The following is a 24,135-nucleotide window of genomic DNA, read 5'->3' as shown; positions in this document are numbered from 1 at the left end:
GTGTGGCTGAGTGGTCTAAGGTGCTGGATTAAGGCTCCAGTCTTGTTGGAGGTGTGTGTTTGAATCCCACTGCTGCTAAGAGTTTTTGTGTTACAACCACCAAGTGGAGCAATGTGTTAAAAGCTACTTTATCAGCTTAACATCAAAGCAGGGAGAAAAAAGTGTTTCTTCTTCTCAACACAAATTCTTTTTTCCACCTTCAGCAGGGAAGTTTGTCTACCAAGATCACTTTTGAGTCAGTGCAAATCACAATGCGCCCTCAATTTTAATGTCGGTTGTGCTGCTTTTATCTGTGAAACGTTAATGTTCTGCATTTTCGAGTCGAGTCATCCTCAGGGGTAGAGCTGATTAAGTCTTTCCGCATAGGGCTCCATCAGAAATAACTTGTCTAAGTTCCAAAGAGATTGTGGGTTTCACTTCAAGCAATCATAAAGCATACCTCACATGTCAGATCTAAATGGGGAATTTGTTGGTTACAAAGCTGAACGTTTTTCCATGTTCTGCTAGAGTATCCACTGGCTTGCCTTTATCAGCTGTCTTGGAAAGATAAGTTGTGCTTCGTCTCAGGAAAAATCATTAGTACTGTCATTTTATTCTGTGCATATGGCCGATATTTAAAGTATATAAAAATCACGAGTTCATAGATTTATCCAAATATCAACGGCACCTTGTAAACCTATGATAAGAATTCCTTCAATCCAATAGTTTCACTCCAGGGAAAAGGCAGGGAAACATAGAGAATTCTTATTTAAAGACAACATCCGTATTGGATTGCATGTCAGCAGGCATCACTCAGAATTCCTAATATGATTTTGAATTCAGTTTTGCAGTTCTTCAGTGTTTTACTACTTTCAGAGAGTCCTTTATTGACCTTGCTGAAGCAGAGAAGCGACATAATCACAGATGTGACCAGTTTTTCTGCTGTTTCTGGTTAATAATGATTATTATTTTGTATTTTGATTAGTATTTTTCGTAGCGTTCTTCCTCAGCTTTTAAGTTATTTGGTGAGCAAGAACCACTGAGAACGAGTCTGAATCAATCAAGAACATATACGGTACTGCTGTCCTGTGTACAACTGCTTCGTCCTAATTGAGCTTTTCAGTGTTGAAGAAGACGTTTCCAATTTCGATTGCTTCTTTCAGAGGATGTGCTACAAGATCACAGATTCATTTGAAAAGATTTGGAGATGTATTGGCTGGGATTCAAAACTGGCTCAATTGCATGAAGGCACCTATACTCAGCAACGAGAGGAAAGGAGAAGGGGCCAGAGGTAGTGTGGCTGAATTGTCTAATATGCTGGATTTTAGGCTCCACTCTCTCAGGGGCGTGGGTTTAAATCCCACTACTGCCCAATGTTTTAAGACCTTACTTCCTGTGATTTGTAATATGGTCAGTAAAAGCACTTTATGTAAGTATTTCTTATGTCAGCGTTACAAGTCACTTACTGCTCCACAGGTCCGGGGTTCAATCCCTGGCATCTTCAGGTGTTTTATATTACTGTACTCACATTGCAATCTTCTGTTGAGTGAGAACTCTTTGCTCGTGTTCATAGAGAGCCAGGTTTACCTTTTGAATCTCACCCGGGATTTCCTGAGAGATCATTCAGCGAGCGAGCCCTCCCTCTGGACTCCGCACTGAGCTGAAAGCTGCACGAATTCCTCACTGCGTGTCCTCTACTGTTACAGGTGGTCCAGCGTAAATGTGCAGCACAGTGATATGAACAACTTGAACTTTTTCTGTATGTGAAGAAAAATGCAAAAGAGCATGTAAAGTATTGATCATATAAAATATCCATGGTACAACTCGAGAAAAAACTGAAGCACAAAACAACGACTTTTGATGATTACAAGAGATTCAAGAAACACAACCGTCCACAGATGGGTTCGGATCCTGAACGCATAAGTCAAAAGAAAAAAAGCGAAGTAAACTCTCTTCATTGTCTTATAGTTTATGTAATAAAACATTTTTTTTCTTTCTTTATAATTTCTTACTGTTGATAGACGATTTATTGAATTTTAACAGAATCACAACTACAAACATTTGGGGTTAAACTGTTATTCACATACTCTAACAAAGAGAAACGTTAGTCTTTTCCAGTGTGTGAGCCAATTTCTAAAAAAATTAAAAATAAGTTATAGAAATTGAATTGTTCTACTTTTTAGGCTTGCATAGTCTTATTCATATTTCAGTTAAGCCTTTTCTTCTGTAGTAATTTCATTTGATATTAAAATTAGTCCTGATTTACAAGAATTTTGTAATAAGTTTCAATTTAGAAAAATCGTGCCCAGAAGCTACCAAAACTGGTAATGTTCACATAATGTGTAATGCCAAAGCAGCAGTTGGGGTGGGAAATAAAAGGCATTTCTTGGTATGAATCCTAAAACTTCATAGATGGCGTTCTAGGACTTCTCGCTTCAGATAAAGCTGTTAATACATCATGAATTTCTACTCAATCAATATCTGCAGTGTTATCACTACCAAACGCTAAATATAGATCCTGGCAATAATTCATGAGTTGTTCATTAGAAAATTGTTTATGTTTTTTTTAAAAACAGGACGAAGGAGTAGCAGCAGGAGTAGCAGCTAAATGTATTGGCGCTACATAAACCTACAGTAGTTTCCAGTTTTGCAGAGAAGTGACATAATCACAAATGCGACCAGTTGTGCAGCTGTTTTTGGATAATAATGATGAATGTGAAATAAAAAACAGCTCCTTGCATTAAGAGCAAGAGCAACCAATGCGCTCGCTTGTTGAGTTGGGTATTTTCCGAGCTACTCTTCCTTAGCTGTGTACAGGTTTGATGGGTTTACTGAGACAATTATTCATGTAGCAGTAATCACGAGGTGGTTCGCTGTGGTTTTTAGAAAATCAATCGTCAGAACAACTAACAACGCACACACACATGTTCAATACACGAGATACAGTTATTAATATAAATTGTGCACCAAACATATACCAGTCTGCCTGGATACAAGCGGCAGACCTTACTGTGAGGATTATCAATATACAAGGTATATAATCTCGAAGAGATGCAAACACAAAGAGATACACAACAGAGAATATATGTCAATATATATCGTTCGGTTACAAAATCGCTAATCAGCGTTATTACCCACTGTTACTCTAAACTCGGAAGTAAATGCAATACTCGTGAATTAAATTGATAACAACTTGTGTTGAGGTACAATTGAATTCTCGAGACGCAATGTAGGACATGGGGTTTACTTATCCACTGTGTATGGATTTGGAATTTCCCGGCACGAACACCAAACCAGCTGACAGGCTCTGTTGCAGCCTTGGTTCCAGTGGTTGTCCAATGGGCGTTGTCCCGGCGTCCTCTGGCTACCGGCCAACCAGTAGAGGTGCAGCTCGGAGTTGGACGGGCGGAGGAATCTAACTGCAACGCGCAGGGCAGTCATTGCTCCGAGGGGATCTACCAGCAGTCCAGCTGGCTAGTAGAAAGTATCTATGCACAGAGTGTGACCGCGAGTCCGCACAAGTCACTCTTTTGCCCGGGAAGAAGCTGGTTCGTTCCCGGACCAGCGCTGCTACTGAATAAGCTATTCAGGTTGTCGACGAGGGTCCAACTGTAGGCTGCCGTTGATCAAGCGGAGCATTCACGTTGGTAGAATTCTGAGTACGTATGGGATCCTCGGCCTCGCGCTTAGAACAAAGTCCAAGTCCCAGTGCAGACAACAGCAGTTATCATGTGATTGTCTCTGAGGATGCGCGAAAATGGCCAAGGAGAGCCCCGATCTGAGCTTGCGCTCCCTTTTTAACCAAGACACAGATGTGTGCTGATTGGTTGAGATTTTGGCGGGCATTGGAGACCCACGTGGTGTTACCACGCCCTGCAAATCCCTGATTGGTTGATCAAGGTGAGATACGAGTCACTTACTCCTGACACTTAGGAATGCAGTCCAGATGTCCATTTGGCACTCCCTAGACAGATAGGCGCCAATGGATGACCATTGATCATGATAGCCAGGCTTATCTAAATGCATCCCTGTTTGGGAGCTGTCCCTTATCAAAAGAAAATATCTTAAATCAGCCTGCATGAATACTTTCTCTGTGGCTGCACCACAGAGATGGAGAGTGAGATGGGGCCTCATTTAGGAAAGCACAGCAACGCTTAATTCTGTCTTATTACCAAGTATTGCTGCTACAACTGCTTAAATTCAAACTAAACAGGACTATGGGAATGAGATTTGATTTCGAACTGGGATTTAAATAAATAGGACCACTGCACTACATTGTGCTTTATGTAAGACAAAAGGTGGGCTTCCTGTGTTTTCGATAACTCAGTTGTAAGAGCGGAGGAATATAGTGGAAACAGCTGGGAACTCTTTTCTCTCTGGTTTGAATCTGGCTGGAAGAAAGGTGTTTTTTATGTTCTTTAATCAAGAAGTGAAAATTTATCTTTCACTTAGTTGTCTTATTTTCTAGGCTTGTAGACTCCTCACTCTTCCTAAAAGAAAGTGCTGCAGATAAAGATACAGTAGTTGTCAGAAGTTTAGTTCAGTGGTAGAGCACATACAGGCTGTATGTGGTTGTTTTCAATCGCCGGCGTCTGCACTCTGGATTTCTTCCTAAGCGCGATATCTTTCCTTACTTGTGTGTGAATTTCATGCGCGACACATAAACCCTTTGTCTGTTTTATAAAGATTATATTTTAAATCAGTTAAAACAAAAAAAGTACCAATTATATACATGTAGAAAACACATGTATCTAATTTGAAAATTTGGGCAATGTATTACTAGTAGTGGAGCTGAGCTCACAGAAGAGCAGTTGATATTGTTAAACCACGTATTTTTTTAAATGACGCTACTAAGTACTGGCATCGTGTTTGTGCAGTCCTACCCAAGCTTTCTATCGATTGGATGAGTCTCCTGTTCCATCTCCAATTCTTTCCGCACATTTCACCTGTTTCACCACCGTTATCATTAGACTATAGCCACTAATACGAGAATACTGTTCTGAAAGACTGTCTTAAATAATAATGTTGAAAAGGTTAATGATAAGAGTTTTTTTCATTAAGGTAACCATACATTTGCCTGTATAGTACAACTTATTATCTGTATCCGCAAATCCCCGATATTAATGCTGTCTCCTGAGAAACAGAAGTGTAGAGTCAAATAATATTACAACAAATCTATTCAATTAACACCCCTATGTGAACGAACACATTTAAGACTTACACCCCTTTTAAATATGTATTTCCTTCATTTCAGTTCTCTCCCCGGGATACCTGAAAATTCATTATAGTATAATAAAGTCTGTGCATGCATTACCTGTAATACAGCTACTAATATAGATAACATTAAACTTCATTATTAAGATATTACACTTTTATTAATAAAATATGTATTGATAAAATTCCTTGTGAATAATTGTAGTGTCTGGAAAGCAATTGTTCATTACTTAATGACGATATTATTTCCACTACATTCAGGACAGTTCCAATGTAATCTATTGTTCCACTTCGTCTGCTTAGTCTCCTACTTTAGTAACATCTAATGGGGAGCAGTTGTTATTTTAGGTTTGTTGCAATTGAAAACAGGTTTGCTACAGAGCTGCTGACAAATTTCAGCAGCCAGTTTGTTGCAACTGACCCGTTGTAGCTACCAATCAGAAGCAAGGAGAAACAAACATTAGGTTTGCCTTTTTTTAAAAAAAAAGGAAAACAGAGTACAGTAGTAGTTTATGTGGTAATTTCAGGTACAATGTATGAACTAAAGTTAACTAGTCCCACAGTAATGCGTGGGGTCCTATCAATAGAAAAAAAAAATTGTTGTAACCCGAAAACACAACAAACACAAAACGAGAAGTCTTACGGGAACCTAGGTAAATCCCTGTAGTTGTCTAGCAACTATAAAAAAACAACCAAACACAACAACTTCAAAAGAAAAAGAACATTAAAACAAATCTGGGGAACAACATAAACACATAATCTAATGCGAGAGCTTTATCAAGTCTTCAGTGCTCCTCTCGTCTCAGTAGACCCCTCTCATATATTTGTGTACAGGTCAACTGGAGGTATACAGCTGATAGTAATTTAAGTAGGGAGCTGCATCACAGCATGTGTGGGCTGCAAATGGAAAAGTATAGGTTTATTCCATGCTGAAAATAGAGGTAAACACAACGTTTCAGCTGTGGAGCCTTCTTTGATTGTGACTCGAAATAAATCGTTACTTGTTCGTTTGATGTTAATTTATCTCCATCAAATATCTAAGAGTATCTAAACTCGACAGTTGCGCTCAGTAGAGAAAGACACTGCTCCAGGTGAGGCTTGAACTCACAACCTCGGCATGACTCTGCTGTGCACTGCTGTATAAGTACCGCGCGCTGACCGATTGCGCCACTGGAGCTGTGCAACTTCTGTTCTTCATACAGACTGACGGTGCAGAAACACAGGGTGAAAACGGTTTCGGTTGTGGATCCATCTCCACCTGGGGAAAAGGAACAATAAAATAGCAAGGAAAATACAAGAAAAGAAACTGAAAGAATTGTGCTAACAGCAAAGGGGGACGGAGGGAGGTGGTCGGACAAGTAAATCAGCCTGGCAGATTATTTGTATCGACATGTTTTGAGTCAATCAGCAAACAGATTTATCTTCATGTGCCTTAAACCGTGCAGTTTGTATCTTCATTGTAGATAGGTTTCTTCAGAAGTCCAGTAAACTGACAATAATGGAGAACTAGCTGACGCACCCCGTCGTGAAGACCCTCTGTAAAGTGATTACACGTTTCATTTTCAAGTCGCCTTCTTTACACGCAATTGCAGCCCGGACACTGAGAGAAAGCATGAGAAATGGCTTCAATTTCAATGTGAAAGCGCAGTACAGGTTCGATGGCTTCACATCTCCCATCAGTCAAATAAAATTGCAGTAAAGCGATCTAAATATGACTCTGAAGTACTGGGAAAGATGATTATTTTGAGCGTGCCTCCCAGGGTCTGCTACGAGGCTTAAGTTGGCTTCTTATTCGCCAGCTTCTTATGCGTGTTTTTCGTTCCACCTTAAATGGTGCTGCTGTGATGTTATGTCGCCTTTCGCCTGTAGATGGCTCTCTTCGATCAGTACTAATCCGGCTGGAATACTGCAGACATCTTCACTGAAAGGGAATATCCAAATAAATAGCGACTGTCCAAATTATATTTTTGTATGGAATATATTTCAGAAAATCGCAAACCAATTTTAAAAACTCACCACAACACGGATTTACACTGAGAAAAGGTGAATGCACTTTCTGCTTATTGCTACGGCCTTCCCCCCGATTATGAAAATGTCTCACAGTTCTGACACCGACGTGTGAAAGACAATGTAACAGACTATCAAAATCCTGAAGTCCAAGAAATTTTAAGGCACCAGTTTTTTAAATATGATCCTGGCATGTCAGAATACATTTCGAAAAAGTATGGCATGAATTGCACGAATTGCAATGGCACAAATTGTTGAGAATATCACTGACCTTGCCGATATTTGCAGGGGATACGAATGTTTTGCACATGTTGAACTACAACAAGTAAAAATTGAGCTCCTTAATCAATATCACCGGGAATGTCCAATAATGACGAACATCAGTAGCTTCAAGGAAACTTAGACTCGCACATGGAGTTTTATCTTCGAATGGAGGGTGGGAGAATTCATTTATACTCTCGTTGCTCATTAGCTAAACTATTTTAAAAATATGACACGGATTTGTTCGACTGCACCAGCTAGCTCTCCTCTGTCAATTGACAGGACTTTAGAAGAACATGTTCTCATACAACCAACATACAAATTACACATCTTAAGGAACATGAAGAGAAATCGTGTACTAAATAACATAAAACTGTCGCTGCAAATTATCACCAAGCTGTTTTATGTGTCTGACCACCTCTTTCCTACTTTGCAGCGAGCAAATCTTTCTGTTTCTTCATCGCAATTTTACTGTCTCTTTCCCCCATGTGGAGATGGATCCACAGCCGAAACTTTAGGTCAGTTCCTGTTACTCTGTCCGATTAAAAAAGCTGTATTAAAGGCACTCCCATCTCTGCAGGAACGTTATTGCTGCTCTCAACACAATATACTGCAGCCAAATGTGATAGCGATACTGTCACTGCCTGTGGGCCACGTGTTCCTGCTGTCAACCTATTATGTCATGTTCATCCACACCCAGAAACATTACTGCTGTAGCACAAGAGTTATATAGGCGCAGTCCATAGAGCAAGAATCTCTTAATCTCAGAACTGTGGGTTCAGCCCCCACATTGGGTCCCTCTGTGTCAATTTGATCCCCCAATCCTCCTAGCATGACCTGATGGCGTAACAGTGATACCCAGTACCCAGCGTAATTCAGCTTTCTTTCCACTTGATTCAGATTTTGATATGAAATCATCGGCCGAACAAGAGTTTGTCTAAATCGAGGGAGATCTGCTCACAAGCAAGTATTAAACACTTCAGCATTTTCTGTTCGAATACCACACTTTGTCAAAACACTGCCGCTTCTTAAGCTAATAAGTAACGGTTTTTGAGCACGCATTGTATTGTTAATGCTTATATTAAAAAAGCATAAATTCACATAATGGAATTTGGACTGAACAAAGTAGTCCAGCCCCTTTACAACATTACATACCCACTGATTAAAACTTAAAACTACAGCAGCAGGAGTAACAATAATGGCAACAACATGTTTGGAGTTGGCATTTCATTTATTCTGCGGAAACATCGTATCGGAATGAACTGCCCGAGATAAAAGAGTAATTGCGGCTCCAGATCGTTTTTACAGAGCATTGCATTGTTCTGTTCATGCTGACTACACGCTTTAAATTTGTCATTTACTGCAAGCGTTGCTTTTCCGGGTTTTTCTGAAATTCCTCGCATTTGAGCCAGCACTAAAATATTTAATTCCCGTCGCTGAATACATCGTGGAACCGGTATTTGCAACGGAATGCTGTCACACATGAAACCTTTTTGTTATTCGGTTCTGAAGTTTGAAAATGAAAATAAAACGGGGGTCACTTCATAGGCTTGAAAGAAGTCCAAGCAGCATAAAAACCTGCGAATTCTCACAAAGGCTGCACCTTTCTTCTGCTGCTGTTATAAATCTGCCTTAAACGTTTGAATGCATACCTTACTGCTGCTAACCACATTCACGTGTTTACGAAGCTTTTTTCTGTCCCTGTTTTTGCTAAGCAGTTTCTCCGTTTTCCTCGTACTGTGATTGTCAGTGAGCACAATAAGACTGAAACAGTGTAAAGGCAGGTAAAAAAAGACAGGGTAAAACGCCTGACTGTCGGAAGTGGGATTTGAACCCGTGCCTCTGTTTGGAGAGTGAAACACAAAGCTTAAAAGACACGAAGCTGTGAATTTGCTGTTTTAAACCGCTCGACTATCCTGAAAAAATGTGTGCTGATTGCACCAGTCGCATCCGATTTTCCGTAATTTTAGGACGATTGATACGACTGGACGAACACAATTTGTGGCGTTTAGCATGACATGGAAAACGGTAGCGGAGCATTCGGGTCCGGACTACCAGACTCAGAAACAGTTTTTACCCCCGCACTATCAAACTATTAAACTCCCAGCCTCTCTCACTCTCTCCTCACCTCTCACCTATGATCTGAAACTCACAGTGCCTTCTTTCTTACCAAAAACCCAAACACACATTGAAAATCTACCTCTCCCATACATGTCAAAAGCTCACTCCCCATCATTTCTATCCCTTTATTTCATTCTTTTGATGCATGTTTTTGCACATAACCTGTTACCTTTTTGTTGTTTTGCATACTGCCTGTTGTTGTTTTATGCACATCGGCTGTTGTCTTTCTTCTGTTATACAATTGTATTGTTGCTGTGTTTTTTTCTTTGTACTACTTATGTCCGAGAGCTAGCTAAATAGCATTTCGTTATACCTTATACCTGTGTATGAGTATAATGACAATAAACTTGGACTTGAACTTGAACTTGACATAGTCTTGCAGGCAGTATATTATTTTATCGTTTACTCGTATAAAAAAGCATGGTCTTCTCGTTCCTAAATCAGATTTTAAGTGCTTACGAACGTAACTTCCAACCTGGACTGACAGCTCACCCGATCTATTTGTGATCAGACCGTGGAGTCGGGGGCTGTACCAAGCGCACGTTCCTTCCCAATGCTGAGGCGATCATTCGGAAGATGGGTGTGAAGAGAGATAAGCTTTGTCGACTAAAAAACAAGGCAGGATATGCAGGAACACTAATCACTGGCGACAGTTATGTTCTCTTACTATTGAGATCCCTACATTGCGAGTTTTTTTAAGACTTTGAAACTGAAGGAAAGCGGTGACAAATGAAACAGGCACGGGTGGGGCTTGAACCCATGCTCTTCGGTTTACAAGACCGACGCCTTACCACTTGGCCACCGCGCCTTCGAGGAAGCATGGGAATAAGGTTGTTCAAATTATTTTTTTCTGAATCTGGTTTACATCGCCAAATGTAAACTGGAGGCAGCAACAACAATAAAAGGGATACTTGTCCTTAAACTCGGACGTGATGTTCTGCAGACTTGTGCACAATGTCCTGTTTTCTTGCAGTGTAGACATTTTGCTGTTCACGCTCCGCATTCATCTGCTTTGTGCGTTGTTAGTCCGCACCTGTAACATGTAATGCCAGCCGTCCCCTGTTCTTCTATTTCTCTAGCATGACTGCGTCCTGCTGCTCGGCTTTTGTTTGTAAATTTTGAGCGAGCGCCCCGTTCAGTGTCACTTTGTCACTGTGGTCAGAAAGCATTCTTGATTCTGCTTGAGCTGCTTCATGAATTCTAGCGACTGTAAGAGCTCTTTCTAAAGTCAGCCCTTCCTCCTGCAGCAATTTATAGTCTCTTAGGTGCACATTTTTCCACAAGTTGATCTCTTAACATGTCAGTTTCCAATACTCCAAAGTCACAAGATTTAGCCAGTTCTCTTAGTGCAGTCACAAAAGCATCAACAGATTCGTCCTGAGACTAAGTTCTCTGCCTAAATTTATGCCGTTCCAAAACCACTTTTCTCCGCGGTGTAAAGTAAGCGTCTAAGGCAGCTACAGTCTGTTAATGTGTACCTTTTTCTCCAGGGAGGTTGGCGAAAATCCGCTGCACGGGAGCCCCGATACTAAAATCTGCAGTGTTCTGCTCGCTTTGAGTCCGTCAAGCACTCATCTCTCGTCGCCATAAATGTTGTGTATCTAAATTTAGAGACGTTTTTATATTATTTTAACTATTTTATTAACTACACAGATCACGCCCTTACACCATATATTCCCGCCTTCTACTCTCTCGTTCTGTTGTCTGGCGATGTCTACTCACTATACTACATTTAGCATGACTTCTTGTTGCAGTTGAGCTCAAAGCTGGAGATGATCTCCATATTCTACCGCACTATCTAGTCCGAAACGTAGTACACAGTACATACTTTTTTAAGTGAACTCAGGTTGTTAAAAAATTAAACCAGCGCCCTGTCACAGAAACGTACCCCAGTCTCCAGCGCAACAAGAGGGGGTACTCAGCACTGTACTAACGAGGAGCGCTTGTCTGCTGCTGAGCGTCAGCTCTGTTTACTGTCAGCAGTCATTGCCTCATTTCCAAAGACTTTTTCACCTGCTCTCAGCTTTTAAAGACAGTCATAAACGCTCAAGAAGTAATTCATGTCAGTTGGAAGTCTGTTTCTGTTGTCTCAGCTCTTGATAAAGAAAAGCCGTGCGTGGGAGACTCCCTCTCTGAAGAAGTTTGCCGTCACCTTGCGAGGGAGAAGAGCCATCAATCACCGAGGCAACCACTGAGACAGTTAACATTAAACACGTGAAATGCGAGATGTTGTGATTTGTTTCCCGCTTAAGGCTTCTATCGTTTCTACTCTAACGAGAAAGACCTCTTTATTAGAAGTGAGATTTTAACAAACGTCTCCAGGGTTAACTGCGACCTGAACGCAACGCCTTAGACCACCAGTCATCTTGCCTGTGGTACTTAGAGCAGCGCTCAATAAAAATGATCAGAAACCGAAAGCGCTTCTTATGCGGATCAGTATATTCCGATTCCACTGGTTCTGCAGAAGAAATAAGAAAAGCCGAACTCAAAGCACTGTGTTGCCATTACGGGTACTCTGTCTGCAGCTGCTTTAAGATCTACTCACACCGTGTTGCCATTAAGGCTACCTAGTTAAAAAAAAAAAACTTATCGTCATCTTTTTGAACGTGATTATTAGACACCCGTTAAATCTCCACCGAGGTTTCTTGAGAGATCGTTCAGCGAGCGAGTATTAAAAAACTACGTCGCTTCCAACCTCTGCTGTCACTGTAAACTCGGACGTGATGTTCTGCAGATGTGCAGTGTGCCTTTCCTCTTGTCGTATTCAAGAGTACTCACTGTGTGAGCTCCTCACTGCGTGTTCTGTACTCTACTGTGATTTAATTTAGATGATTACGTGAGTAGAGTGACAAGATCTACTTGAACATTTTCGGTTTGTGAAATGAAACGCTAAATACACTACTGTAAATACAAGTAATGGACATTTAAAATAACCACAGTACAGCTAGAAGAGTGAAAGATAAAAGACTATTTAGAATGACATTCACAATAGACTTAAGAACGGCACAACTGTCCAAACAGGGACTTGAACCCTGGGCCCTCAGATTAAAAGTCTGATGTTCTACCGACTGAGCTATCCAGGCTCTGAAAGAAGGTCGACACTGTCGGGATCCTCGCAAGTCACCTGTCTCTTGTTCCGAAGAGCAGTCATACCTGACCCATCTGGAATGACCACTGACAGACTTTATCATGAAGCGACGGCACCACGCCCAGTAGAATGAGTGAGAAATACAGCATGACATGGGGAGGTAAGGGGCTCCTAAAATCCATCTTTCCTCACATTACTGATTTTTTTCAATAGCATTTAACCTTTTTTCACATTCAGATTTTTTTCTCATTTAATAAAATCTTTTAATCAACAACATTAAAAAGAAAACAAATGGAACGTTTTTTGGAACAATAATTAAAAAAATATTTCAATGACTTGGTTGTATACGTGTGCACACCCTTTATAAAGGGAGTTGCAACAGTGCTGAAATTTAAAGAGCATTTCTGTAGAGAAAACAGCCTTGATGTTAAGCTTAGGGAGCCTGTCTTTTCGAAATTCTATTTCTTAACACCTTGCACAGCCCGACAGACTAACAAATATTTGTTGGAGAAATTGGCTCACACACCGGAAGACACTAACGTTTATTTATGTTAGAGTATGTGAATAAAAGTTTAACCGAAAAAGTTTGTAATTGTGATTTTGTTAAAATTCAATAAATCGTCTATCAACAGTTAGAATTTATTAAGAAATTGTTTTATTTCATAAACTATAAGGCAATTCAGAGAGTTTATTGGTCATATCCTTTGCTTATGTTCTTTTAACTCTAGAGTTCAGGATCCAAACCCAGCTGCGGACGATTGTGTTTCTTGAATCTCTTGTAATCATCAAAAGTCGATGTGTAGTCCTTCAGTACTTTCTCGAGTTGTGCCATGGATATTTTATACGATCAATACTTGTCATGCTCTTTTGCATTTTCCTTAACAAATGGAAAAAGTTCAAAGTGTGTTTATGGAGTGTTTCACATCTACACGAAAGCACTTGTAACAGTACAGGACACGCAGTGAGGAATTCGTGAAGCTTTCAGTTTAGTGCGGAGTTCAGAAGGAGGATTCGCTCGCTGAATGATCTCTCAGGAAATCCCGGGTGAGTTTCAACAGGTGTTTTCTGCAACAGCCACAAGTGTGAAGCAATATCTGGATTTCCTGAATTTGAACTAAATTATTAGTTCAAATAATTTAAGATTTAACAGAACTAAATGAGGTACATTTAAAACAGCAGCGCAACTCTGCAGCACGTCGAGTGTGCCTGCATTTAATTGTGTAAACCTGGCTCTCTCTGAACACGAGCAAAGAGTTCTCACTCAACAGAAGATTGCGATGTGAATATAAAGCACCTGGAGATGCCAGGGATTGAACCAGGGACCTCATCCATGCAAAGCATGCACTCTACCGCTGTGCTACATCCCCAATGGAAAAGGTAATGGAACAGACTTGTCCAGATGCTCACTGATCACAATCCACCACTCACGACGAATGCCTGCAGTTTCCCACTTTCGCGTTTCCTCTACTATAGAGTAAATGCATGGGAATGAAGAAATAAGGAAGGAAAAATAATCGCATTGAAGCTTCAAGAGACTGGGCACAAATTAATCTATTATTTTTGTATCCAGTCACACGTGCGACGGTGGTTAATTCCCAGACGGGGAAGTGCTTTTTTTCTACCTCCTTACTCGACTGTCTTTCAATTCTGTTTTATTTGAAACTTTTTGCATCTTTTAAGTGCTCTTGATTCAACTATGCATGTTTGCAGTGCGCCGAGACCTGAGAATGTTGCACTTTTGCGCTCATTCTTAGGAACTTGTGGATTTTTGATGAAATTTATTCCTAATTATGCAGACATATCAGAACCTCTAAGAAAACTAACGAGGAAAAGACAGAAGTGGGAATGGACATCGGAAACTGAGAAAGCCATTGCCGAGTTGAAAAGAGCACTTGTAACTGAACCATGTCTGGCATACTCCAAACTAGATGCACCACCAGTAGTGATCAGTGACGCGAATCCTTTAGGACTTGGAGCAGTATTGCTACAAAGACAAGAAAATAGACAGAACAAACCAGTGGCATATGCAAGTCGCTCACTTACCCCAACAGAAAGGCATTACTCACAAATAGAGCGTGAAGCCTTGGGTTGTGTTTGGGCAGTGGAACATTTTAGGACATATTTATGGGGAGGCAAGTTCACACTTCAAATGGATCATAAACCCCTCATTTATATGTTCAATCCCAAAAAGGCAACATTGTTACCACCCAGGATACAAAGACTTGGATTGAGATTATGGCCTTATGATTACAAAATTGAACACATAGTAGGGAAAACCAATGTCGCAGACTCATTGTCACGTCTTCCTTTACCAGACACAGAAGACACTGGTTATGAAGACACCTATGTTGATAGAGTGCTTTCAATCAGCACTTATGAACTGCATGCACTGACACTTGAGGAACTTAAACAAGCAACAAACGAAGATGACACATTGAAATTGTTGATGTCCATAGTGGAAAAAGGACAATGGCCTAATCCAATTCCAGACGAACTGCAGCCATACCACAGGTGTAGGTTGGAGTTATCTACATATGATGGACTGCTTTTAAGAAGACAGAGGATTGTGTTACCGAAAACAAAAATCAGACAAGCACTGAAAATAGCACATGAGACTCATCACAGTGTAGCTCGTACAAAACAGTACCTGAGAAGCAACTTTTACTGGCCCAACATGAACAGTGATGTTGAAAGACTAATCAGGAATTGTTCCACTTGTGTGTTGAATCAGCCATTGCAGGAGGATCAACCTCTCCAACCACTTGAATTACCACCAAGGCCTTGGACAAAATTGGGCATTGCCCTGGTAGGTCCCATTCAGAATGAATACATATTGACTGTCATAGACTATTATACTTCTAAACCTGAGGCGGTTGTTGTATCAGACATATCTTCAGCCACAGTTATTAGAGAGCTGATGAACATCTTTGCACGATTTGGTTATCCACTAGAGGTAGTAACAGATAATGGCAGGCAATTCATAGGACAGTTGTTTGAATCATTTCTGACTATTGTGGAATTAAACTTGTGGAATTAATCGTGGAATTAAACACATCCGTGCATCACCTTACTATCCGAGATGTAATGGCAAAATTGAAAGATTTCAAAGATACCTGAAAAAAGCTTTAAGACACTCAAAGACTCTCGCTATGTGTTATTGAGAAACACCTCTTGTAACTCCTTTGAGTTAGTTAATGTGGAAGATGGCTAAAAAATAATGAGAAATGTAAAACATCTTTGAACACTCCTCCATTGGATCTTGATTTTGAATCTGCAGAAACACAAAATGCTGAGAATACAGGACTTTCTGACGTGCAGGAAGTGCCGAGTCCTCAGACAGTGGAGAGTACATCCGTAGGAAAGCCAGTAACTTTACCCAGTAGTAAAGTAACAACCATTAGTGGCAGGGTTATCAGGAAACTGGCTCATTACAGAGACATTTAAAAATACAGGACTTGCATAGCTCTCCAAATGTTAAATTGCCCTATTTTGTTTGTGTTATCTATGTAGATGTTGCTTAGACTGCTAGAAATGAGGTGATATTTAGAAGTGACTTAAGTAGAAATTGAACTAAAATTTGAGTTGGTACGTATAGAAATTGTTGTAAAAAAGATGAATGTATTGAATAGAAATGAAAGGGTTTATATACATTTTGTTGTAATAGTTAATAACCGTTTACTGTGTGTTGATATAAAATTGTTACAATTGTATGATAAAGTTATAGACTTTAAAAATAACAAAGGAAGGGATGTAGTATAGTGAATAGACATCGCGAGACAACAGAACGAGATAAGCTACTGGACACACCTGCCCCTCCTCACACAGACCGTGGAAAAGCCCCCGAGTGGGAGGGCTCTCTCTTCCTCCCAGGAGCTCTTGGACACGACGCACAGACAAGGCGCGGGGAGCCGCCGCCTGCAAACACGGCTCCAGGCAGGACTCCACTCCGCAGGAGCCGCAGAGCAGAGGAGATGGGAGCAGCTTATCTCCTGTGCAGAGACCTGAGCTGTTGTTGCTGCGGACGCTGTTTTTTTTCTTTTCACGGGGTAGGAGTGAATGTTGAGTTGCCCTTAGAAATGAAGCAGAGCACTTCAACGGCACGGGTGTGTGTGTGCGTGCGCCCTGGTGATTCTGGGAGACAGATCGAACCTGGGCTAAAAGAAAGGGGGCTTAGCCCTCTTGCATTTGCTAGATCGAAGTTGTACAACCCATTTGTATCTGCTAGGCAGCGCAGTCGTTGTGCACAAAGAACGCTTTGAAAAGTGTCAAAAGCAAGTCATTCCGAGTTGGTCGTTTGTGTTTTCCGTTCAGACGCGAAATGCTGAAATGATCTCTCGGCTCCTCGGTTGTCATTTCTGCTCTGTAAAGGAATCACAGTACGCGTCGGCTTCCAGCACGGTGGGTCAAGACACGATGCCTGGGGTCAGAGAGGGCGATGTCTTCCTTGTTAGTATAGTGGTGAGTATCCCTGCCTGTCATGTGGGAGACCGGGGTTTGATTCCCCGACGGGGAATCGCTCTTCTTCTACCTCCTTAGAGAAAGGACTGCCTTTCACTTCTCTGTATTTTCTTTCACAGCGCTGTGCAGCTTTTCATTGCTCTTGCTTTCCTGTTCCTGATGGTAGCGGTTTACAGAACAGAAAGTCCTCATGAGACATACCCTCAAACTCATATCTAACATAAACGAGTGAATTGGCCAAATCGATTACAGACTCACCTAATTGCAATGAAAAGCATCTGCTCATCTTAACGCGCTCTACCAGTGTACTTTTGAAACCATCCGCCATTTCAATAATTCTATGAGTGACTGTGTCTTTCAGAGGGGGCAGCAGGTCGAGCTGTTTAGCAGCTTTTTTTCACACATAATACGTGTCAGCTCTTTTGTTAACAGTAAATAAGGGTGTTCAAAAAAAGTGTCTGTTTATTAGGTGTAAAAATTCCTTAACGTCTTTGATTCTGTCATCAAAGATAAACTGCAATCAGCAAAGATAAAAGGATAATAATCTTTGCATACTGCCCTGTCTTTCTCACACCTGAAGAAGGCTCCACAGCCGAAACAGTGTGTTTCCTTTCTTCTCTTTTCAACATGGAATAATCCTTTACTTGTTCCTTTGCAGCCTACGCATGCTGACGCAGCTACCCACCTGATATATAACATTCCTATAATCACAACTATGAATTTCCACTGTGGGTATTACATGTCACAACGCAGAAATGCAACAGTGACGTGTCGTAATTACAAATGTACATGATAAGTGATTTTGTCTCTCCTACCTTAGTGTCGGAATATTAAGATGTTCTGGTGACAAGGAAGGAGGGAAAAAGTAAATCAGCAGAAGGGGTGCTATTTTGTTGACTGTTAATCCTTACATGTTCATAAGGTCATATTTAAAAAATGGTACAGTAAATTTTCTTATACTTAATGATTTTCATAATTTGTCACATTACCTCAGTGGCAGAATTGTGAGACTATTTAATAATCAGGAGGGAGGGTCATAGCAATAAGCAGAAAGTGCCATCACCCTTTGCTCATCTTTGGTTAACCATATTCTCACAAGCCATGTTCTAAATGTCCCATTGTAGACTGCTATATTAACATTTCTTGCAAAATGCAAGATTTTGAGACTTTTAATAATCAGAAGGCAAGGTCGTGGTAAATATGCAGAAAATGCCAGTGAATGAATGGTTTGCTTTTGTCTTATTTACTTGTCGTCTAACATGCCAGTTTGTGTTATTGTGAGTTTTGAAAATTGGTTTTCGATTTTCTTAAATGTGTTTCATACAAAAATGCAATTTGGATAATCATTATGTACATATTCCCCTTTACTGAGGCTATGTCCAGTAATCCACTCGGATTAGTATTTTTAAAAATAACTATAGAGAGCCATCTACAAGCGAAAGGCGGCATAACATCACAGTAGCATCTTATAAGGTGGAACGAAAAACGCGAATAAGAAGCTGCCGAATAAGAAGCCAACTTCAGCTTCGTTAATGCAGCAGGATTGGGTGAGGTAAGGTGGAAAATATTTCTTCCTCTGCATCCTAACATTTTTGTAGTTGTTCCAGGACTTCTCGCCCCAGATAAAGCTGCCAATACATCACTTGTTTCTACTCCATCAATATCAGCAGTGTTATCGGTACTAAGCTCCACAGCCGAAACATTGTGTTTCCTTTCTTCTCTCCGTGAAAGTCGATTCGATTTGTCAGCGAAACCGAAACTTAACCCTTTTTATAATTGCAGGAAATGCGAGTGTTTAACACGTGTCAGAATCACCAGGAATGTCCAATAAAGACCAACATTGCAACCCCCCAGAAAACCATATTCACCCATGAAAAATGATCGTCGAATGGCTGGCGGGATACATCATTTATACTCCCGTTGCATTGTGTGGCGGGGGCTCCGTGTCCCCTGAGCGGGGCTGGAGGATCGTTTATTTGCAATTCTTTGGAAAGGAGCTTCTTTCGAAATCAATGCGTGCCTGGATGTTCGCGAACGTGCTCCCTTGTGTTGGCTTGTCCCGCACTGGAAGAGCACAAGGCAAGTCTTCACAAGACAAAAACCTCCAGTGCACAGCACACTGAAAACATTTTTTGGCTGGCGCGTTTTATTTCAAAACAGAAACAGCACCAGTCGAACAAGTCGGCCAGATGCACAGAGCCTCCGCCCTCTTGTGGCTCCTTCTTGCTGCCTTTCCGCTGCCCCGGCGGGCGGCGAGGAGGAAGCGCCGTTTCCTACACATCTGCAGTCGCCATGCGCATTCGCAGCATGTCCCGGGACGCAATTCGGCCTCATTTGCATAACACCAGACCGGCTACGCAAGCTCGCATCGTGCGCCTGCCACACACCGAACAAACACCGGAGCCTTTTCAGCAATTTCCAAAAAACGGGCCTGCTCGCCTGCCCACAAGGCTCCATCTCTTACCCGCTCTCCAGAGCCTGCTGTCTTCTGTGCTGTTCTCTCGGCACCGCTGCAGCGCACACAACTCCTGCAGCGCGGGGAGAGAGTTTCCACGCTCCGCCGCAGGGAAGGCTCGCTCCGTGCGCACACGTCCTTTCAATGCCAGTTCAACAAGTGCTCCGCATTAGCAGCGTCGGGGCTCCGGCGTGTCGCACCTCACCTCACCTCGCACAGCCCCCTCCTTGAATGTCTGGCGCTGGGCATGCCCCGCTCTCCTCCACCTTATCTTATCGCGTGTGACCACCGACAATGGCCACAATGCCGGGGAATGGCACCTGTAAAGTGTTAATTGGGGCACAGGACAGCCCGTCTCGTCTCGGGGTCTGGCTTCAAAGACAATACAGCAAACACAGCGGGGCGGGGGAAGAAGACGACATGACACATGCAGGTACATTCAGCTCCAGCGGGAAAGAGTCATTTGTCGGTCTTTTCAAGTGCTGGGAGCCGAGTAATCCTTCGCTTGTATCGTTTCTCCCCGATGACTAGATCTCACCCTGCGACTCTTGACTGGGCTCACCCACGGCAGCCCAGCAGGTGTGAGCCTAGCCGGCACCCGGATGGGAGATTCCCCCCGGAAAAGCTCAGGTTGCTACTGCTCCTGCAAGAGGTGTGACTGGGACCAGTAGGGAGCGCTCACCCTGCGGTCTGTGTGGCTTTCTTATGCCCCAGCATCCTGATGGCGACACTCTGCTGCACAAACAGGCGCCGTCCTTCGGGGAAGGCGTAAAACTGAGGTCCCGACCCTCCATGGCCATTAAGAAATCTCTCAAAAAGAGACGTCGGGGGTGTCACTCTGGTGTTAGTGTTCCCCTTTACCAATCAGTCGGAGTCTCCTCCTAATCCCCGTCTCATATGTAACAATCAATGACAAGGCCCCCCTGTCCCGCGATATTGTACTTGTCTCCTGGCCGCTTGCTGGCGCCGTGAGATTTAGTACTCGCGCAAGAGACCGGGGGCAGAGCGCGAACGCGGTCACCCGCCCCCCACAAAGTGTGCGCTCCAGGTTCCCTCTCGGGGCTCTGCAACACAGCGGAAAGGCAGCGAGAAGGAGCCTCTTGCTCTGACGCCGCAAGGCCACAAGAGGGCGGAGGCGCCGCGCGCCCGGCCGACGTGTTGGACTGTTGCGCTTTATGTGCTGAAATAAACACGCGACAGCCCAGAAATGTTTTCAGAGTGCTGTGCACTGGAGGTTTTTGTCTTGTGAAGACTTGCCTTGTGCTCCTCCTTGCAGTTTGTTTGTTCTCCTCCAGTGCGGGACAAGCCAACACAAGGGAGCACATTCGCCAACATCCAGGTACGCAATGCGATTTGGAAAGAAGCTCCTTTCCAAAGAGTTGCACACGAACGATCCTTCAGTCCCGCTCGGGGGGCACAGAGCCCCAGCCACACACAGCTTCAAGTAGCGAGTCAGGCGCCATGGCTTTCGCTTGCGGCCACACCACCCTGAATGCGCCTGATTTCATCTGATCTCGAAAGCTAAGCGGAGTTGGGCCTGGGTAGTACTTGGATGAGAGACTGTCTGGGATTACCAGGTGCTGCAAGCTTTTGCTCTCTCGGCCAGCAGGGGTCACCGTTGGTGCCTTAGGCTTTGGGAGGAAAACCTGGAGGATGGAAAGGTGATCTATAGCCTCATCTCTAGAGATGTTTTGTTGCTATGGCATGTGTTTGACCCATATAAAAAAAAACCCGTTTGTAAAACGAATATCGAAGCTGCCTCTAAATCTGCAAATGAAGATGAGTCGATAAACCACTTGTTTTTCGTGTAACTATACATATATTCATTTATTACTGATTTCATTCATTGAGCAGGGATACAATAGAGGTACAGCCATTCACTGTTTGACATGTCTGCACTGGTACAGAACCTAGCAATCAGAAAACGGGTGAAACTGTCTTGAGAATTAGCATACAGTACCGAGGCCCCCATGACCAAATAAATTGGCCTTAATAATGCAGACTACAGCAAAACGACTGACTTTGAAAAGGGAATGAATGTCCGGAAGGAGTAGTGTAACCAGCTTGAAATGCTTCTCCGGACCTCTAACTAAAAGAAACTGGGAACCAGCAGTGGCTTTCGAACTGGGATCCTATCGCAGCACGTGGTGTCATAGCTCTTCCGTATCCGATATTGGACCAAGCACATCAGGGGAGAGCGCGAACGCAGTCCCCCACTACCAGAAATAATGCAGTCGAGATTCCCACATTTGGGGAATTCGCAGGGGTCAGCACAGCCGGAGTGCAATGGCCGAGCCTCGCCCTGGGTGAATCGATTTTTTAAGAACTTTATTTTCTTTTCACAAAAAAATACAGGACATCACAAATTAGAAAGCTTTACATTAATATACATACTTAAAACAGTATATATGATCACATCTCATTACATTTTGACACGGTACCAGTTACATAGCAACAATTTTTTTTTCTGGTGCAAATCACATTCTTTACTTAAACATGATAATGTTTTTCACAGTTTCTTGAGATATTGACCTATGCTCTCAATTTCCCACAGATTTTCTGCTTCCTCCCTCCCTTCTCTCCACAGATCTCTGAGGTAATAGTTCTCTTGGGTGATGAACAGGGCCAGGCTACCTGCTGCCTTGACTGGGACCTCGATGCCTTTGAACAGCCTCATGTTCCTCACTCTCCACAGGGCGTCTTTCCCACTGTTCACCACAGCCCAGATCCTGTCAAACACGTCAGGAGGAAGTTTGACAGGAGAGATGCCGTTGTAGTGGCAATGCTTGTTAATAAGACAGAATTAAGCGGTGGTATGCTGTCCTAAATGAGGCCCCATCTCACCTTCCATCTCTGTGGTGCAGCCACAGAGAAAGTATTCATGCAGGCTGATTTAAGATGTTTTCTTTTGATAAGGGACAGCTCCCAGATGGGGATGCACTTAGCTAAGCCTGGCTATCATGATCAATGGTCATCCATTGGCGCCTATCTGTCTAGGGAGTGCCAAATGGACATCTGGACTGCATTCCTAAGTGTCAAGAGTAAGTGACTCATATCTCACGCAGGGCGTGGTAATACCACGTGGGTCTCCAATGCCCGCCAAACTCTCAACCAATCAGCACACACCTGTGTCTTGGTCAAAAAGTGAGCGCAAGCTCAGATCGGGGCTCTCCTTGGCCATTGTCGCACATCCTCAGAGACAATCATGTGACAACTGCTGTTGTCTGCAAAGGGACTTGGACTTTGTTATAAGCGCAAGGCCGAGGATCCCGTACGTACTCAGAATTCAGAAAGCTTTTAAGCGCAGGAGGCGCCCTATCCCCGCTCGCTCGCTCACTCCCCTGTTCACACGTGCAGTGCGGCTTGTCCGTCTGTTTATTTGTCAGCTTTGGCGAGACACGGGTGCTTGTGTATTAGCGTGAGCGTTTTTTATTCTGATCAGGAACAGTTTTACAAGTCCGCAAAAGATCGAGGAAAGGTTTATCGCCAGCTGAAAAGAGACACAGCGCTTCGGCTGTGGAGACTTGTTCGGCTGGCGTTCGGAGAGTCGCGTTTTTCAGAATTGTATTGAGATCGTTTTCCACAGAGCTCAGATGTCAAAGCACAGCAGCAGCTCTCCACAGCGATCCTCTATAGCGCCCTTTCTCCCGCAGCTCCGTCCTCATTGGAAGGAAGCAAGAGTGAAAGGCTGAAGTGAAATAGAGCGGGGACGAAGGCAGGGAAGAGAGAGAACGTGGGAAGAAGAGAAAAACGCAAGGGAAAAAAAGCAGCGTCGTAAAAGAGGTGACGGAGCTGTCCTCTCAATAAGAAGGGTGCCAGCGAGCCTTGCTCTCGCTTACGGCCACACCCCCTTGAGCACGCCTGATCTTGTCTGATCTCGGAAGCTAAACAGGAATGGGCCTGGTTAGTACTTGGATGGGAGACCGCCTGGGAATGCCAGGTGCTGTAAGCTTTTAAGCGCAGGAGGCGCCCTATCCCCGCTCGCTCGCTCATTCCCCTGTTCACACGTGCAGTGCGGCTTGTCCGTCTGTTTATTTGTCAGCTTTGGCGAGACACGGGTGCTTGTGTATTAGCGTGAGCGTTTTTTATTCTGATCAGGAACAGTTTAACAAGTCCGCAAAGTATCGAGGAAAGGTTTATCGCCAGCTGAAAAGAGACACAGCGCTTCGGCTGCGGAGACTTGTTCGGCTGGCGTTCGGAGAGTCGCGTTTTTCAGAATTGTATTGAGATCGTTTTCCACAGAGCTCAGATGTCAAAGCACAGCAGCAGCTCTCCACAGCGATCCTCTATAGCGCCCTTTCTCCCGCAGCTCCGTCCTCATTGGAAGGAAGCAAGAGTGAAAGGCTGAAGTGAAATAGAGCGGGGACGAAGGCAGTGAAGAGAGAGAACGTGGGAAGAAGAGAAAAACGCAAGGGAAAAAAAGCAGCGTCGTAAAAGAGGTGACGGAGCTGTCCTCTCAATAAGAAGGGTGCCAGCGAGCCTTGCTCTCGCTTACGGCCTCACCCCCTTGAGCACGCCTGATCTCGTCTGATCTCGGAAGCTAAACAAGGAT

The 24,135-nt window shown here is 43.1% G+C and overlaps 5 non-coding genes and 2 pseudogenes across 5 annotated transcripts in view; 3 read left to right on the top strand and 4 right to left on the bottom strand.

Moving 5' to 3' along the window:
• Positions 1-6,276: 6,276 nt before the first annotated feature.
• trnai-uau (transfer RNA isoleucine (anticodon UAU)) lies at positions 6,277-6,370 on the bottom strand. Its single transcript has 2 exons — positions 6,333-6,370; positions 6,277-6,312 (listed from the first exon to the last, which is right to left on the bottom strand). It is a non-coding gene; the product is annotated as a tRNA-Ile (tRNA).
• A 3,948-nt stretch (positions 6,371-10,318) lies between these two features.
• Positions 10,319-10,390, bottom strand: trnat-ugu (transfer RNA threonine (anticodon UGU)). Its single transcript has one exon. It is a non-coding gene; the product is annotated as a tRNA-Thr (tRNA).
• A 2,202-nt stretch (positions 10,391-12,592) lies between these two features.
• On the bottom strand, positions 12,593-12,665 carry trnak-uuu (transfer RNA lysine (anticodon UUU)). Its single transcript has one exon. It is a non-coding gene; the product is annotated as a tRNA-Lys (tRNA).
• Positions 12,666-21,053: 8,388 nt separating this feature from the next.
• LOC138218632 (5S ribosomal RNA) lies at positions 21,054-21,172 on the top strand (annotated as a pseudogene).
• Positions 21,173-21,771: 599 nt separating this feature from the next.
• Positions 21,772-21,936, bottom strand: LOC138243595 (U1 spliceosomal RNA). Its single transcript, XR_011192250.1, has one exon. It is a non-coding gene; the product is annotated as a U1 spliceosomal RNA (small nuclear RNA).
• Positions 21,937-23,416: 1,480 nt separating this feature from the next.
• Positions 23,417-23,535, top strand: LOC138218356 (5S ribosomal RNA; annotated as a pseudogene).
• A 537-nt stretch (positions 23,536-24,072) lies between these two features.
• Positions 24,073-24,135, top strand: part of LOC138245025 (5S ribosomal RNA) — a 119-nt gene continuing 56 nt past the window's right edge. The window contains exon 1 of the ribosomal RNA XR_011193641.1: positions 24,073-24,135. This exon is cut by the window's right edge and continues 56 nt beyond it. This is a non-coding gene — a ribosomal RNA (5S ribosomal RNA).

This window comes from Lepisosteus oculatus, chromosome 14 (assembly GCF_040954835.1).
Source record: "Lepisosteus oculatus isolate fLepOcu1 chromosome 14, fLepOcu1.hap2, whole genome shotgun sequence".
NCBI lineage: Eukaryota > Metazoa > Chordata > Actinopteri > Semionotiformes > Lepisosteidae > Lepisosteus > Lepisosteus oculatus.
The sequence above is the reverse complement of the archived record's forward strand: the minus strand, read 5'-3'. Positions and strand labels throughout refer to the sequence as shown.